Source organism: Pteropus alecto, unplaced genomic scaffold, assembly GCF_000325575.1.
Source record: "Pteropus alecto unplaced genomic scaffold, ASM32557v1 scaffold96, whole genome shotgun sequence".
NCBI classification, from domain to species: Eukaryota; Metazoa; Chordata; class Mammalia; order Chiroptera; family Pteropodidae; genus Pteropus; species Pteropus alecto.
Genome location: NW_006438979.1, coordinates 890,947 through 893,489, shown reverse-complemented (window position 1 = coordinate 893,489; position 2,543 = coordinate 890,947). Strand labels below are relative to the sequence as shown.

Sequence of the window (2,543 nt, the reverse complement as noted above, 5' to 3'; positions counted from 1 at the left end):
TCGAAGCCAAAAAAAGTGAATAACTAAATAAAAATGCACAATTCAGTGGAGGCCACGTGTGCGCACGAGCTTACTTCTGAAATCCCGTGTGATTTTTTACACATGAAGGAGCCATCTGCGGCCGGGGTGCTCGTCCAGCCCTGAGGACTGGGGGATAGAAGTTCCATGTCCCCCCAAAAGCTATGACTGGCCACAGGGAGCCGGGGGCCTGGCCACCACGGCAGTCAGCTCCCCTAGACGGGCAGCTCCCTCTTTGTTCTATGTGCCCGGCGTCCTAGTGACCGGGGCCGCTGAGCTCAGGAGGCACCGCGTGGCTTCGGAAGGGCCAGGGCTCCTATGCAGGTGTCCCCCCTGCGGACTGTCCCCAGCAGCCAGGTGTTAAGAATCTGCAAGCAGCAACGTGACCTCTACCTATTAAAAAATAAACATCGAACCCAAGCAAGCTGCATGCCGGGGGCCACCTGTGGCTGCCGCCTGATGTGACGCACCGTGTTGCGTGGGTGCAGAGCCACGCCCGTTTCCACGTAACGGCCACGGCTCCCGTTCTGCCCTAAGGACAGAGAGTCTTATTATCATATTCGTCATCTGGCCCTGGTCGAAACCTCACATGACCATTCGCTAAGAATTTTGAAGAAAAAAGAGATCTCCACTAAAATAATGTCTGGAAACAGTCAGAACCGAGATATTGCAAACAGATCGGAAACTGAGCGACCGATGTGTTCGTGGCAATTTCAATGTGCTTGATTCGGGCACGTTCTTGTCTCAAGCCTTTAGTAAGTCATGGATGTTCTTTTAATACTCGCAGATTCAGGATTAAAAAATTTGAAATCGAATGGACCTGGCTCTTACTTTGGACTTAGGAGAAGCCGCTGCTCTGAAAATGTGCTCAGGGTCCGCTACGGGCCACCTCGGTCTCCTGCCATTCACAGGTTGCAGCCCGAACCCCCGGGACCTCCGCAAGTGACCGTACATGCAGACGGGGTCTTTACGGAGGGAATTTAGGTAAAAATGAGGTCACGTGGGTGGCCCTGATCCCATAGGACTACGTCCTTATAAAAAGATGAACGCAGACACACACAGAGGGACCACGTAAGCACACGGGGAGGGGACGGCGTCCACATGTCCAGGAGAGAGGCCCCGGGAGGGACCGGCCCTGCCCACACCTGTGTCTCGGACGTCAGCCTCCAGGACGCGGGATAATAAGTGGCTGCTGTTTAAGCCACGTAGGCTGCAGCCTCGGTTCTATGAGCCGTGACAAACTAACTCAGATTTAGGGCTGTTTTTCACAGTGAATCGCACACGCGCACACGCACGGACACACAGACACACACACGCACACACGCAATGTCAATGCAGAGCCCGCATCCGGGGCCCCAGCGGTGCGTATGGCCTGCGCTTTTTGGTCCTGAGCGTCACCGCTCCGGCCTCCCTCAGCGTGCCGATCCCTCGGCACGGAGGCCGACGTTCACATCCACCCGCGAGGGGACAGCTGTGCCTCACGGGCCAGCCACACACACGACGAAGCATAGAAAGCGTCACCTAGGATCACGGTCATGCCGAGTCTGGCCAGGCGCTTGGCGGTGGCATAGCCGATCCCGTCCGTGCCGCCCGTCACGATGGCGACCCGATCCGGTTGTGGCGGGAACACTGTGCAAGAAAAAAAAAAAAACACACAAGCAGAGTGAGGTTCTGGGGCGAGGCCGAGTGGGGGAGTACACGGCCCCCCGCCCCCGCGGGCCAGCTGAGCGGCGCTGCTGTGCGCGCCCGTCTCGGATGCCCACGGGCTCGGGGGCGCCCCGGTCACCCCGGCTGCTCACAGCCTGGGAAAGACGCCCCCCCTCCCTCGGGCTCCGCCCCCACGGATGCCTTTGGCAGAATATGCTGGAAGGTGCTGCCAAAATGAGCTGTGCCAAGGTCTGAGCGAGGTGTGGTGCTGACGGCCGTAGGCGAGGCGCCTGGGTGAACCCCTCCGGCGGCCGTGACCCCGCGTGTTGCTGTTTCTGTCCGGAAGTGGATGTCGACTGATCGGCCAAGTTCGGGATGGGGGGCGGGCACCGGAGCGGGGACCACTGCCAACCAAGGACACAGTTGGCGCCTCACTGTTCCCACAGGGCGCACCCCACGGCACAGAGTGTGACACTGGGAAGCAGCAGGGCCAGGCGGGAGGGGGGGCCGTGGGGCCGTGGACCAGTGTTCACGTGGTTTCTGCAGGAAGGGACGGGCAGGCGCGGACGGCAGGGCGGGGACGCAGGGGTGGGGGCGTCCCAGGACCTAGCTGGGTGCGCTGGCCTCTGTCGAGCGGCTGCCTAGCCCCGGAAGCATCGGCACATGACACGAGCCCCAAAGCTGGGCTTTTTAGTAAACAGCCTTAGGACAGCTGAATAGCCATTTGGAAAGAGTATAAAATTAGATTCATGCCTCGCGGTACCTATCAAAAAAAACGCCGAAAGGGTAAAATTTAAACAGCGGAAATATTAGGAGAAAGCACAAGTTAACATATTTTTAACCTCGGAGCAGGAAACACCCTCCTGACTCTCAGCCAA

The 2,543-nt window shown here is 58.6% G+C and overlaps 1 non-coding gene across 1 annotated transcript in view; it reads right to left on the bottom strand.

Moving 5' to 3' along the window:
• The window catches only part of LOC102898849, a 36,811-nt gene extending 35,149 nt beyond the window's left edge, over positions 1 to 1,662 (bottom strand). The window contains exon 1 of the transcript XR_003047531.1: positions 1,540 to 1,662. This is a non-coding gene — a transcript (uncharacterized LOC102898849). The remainder of the gene's footprint in view (positions 1 to 1,539) is intronic.
• Positions 1,663 to 2,543: the final 881 nt, after the last annotated feature.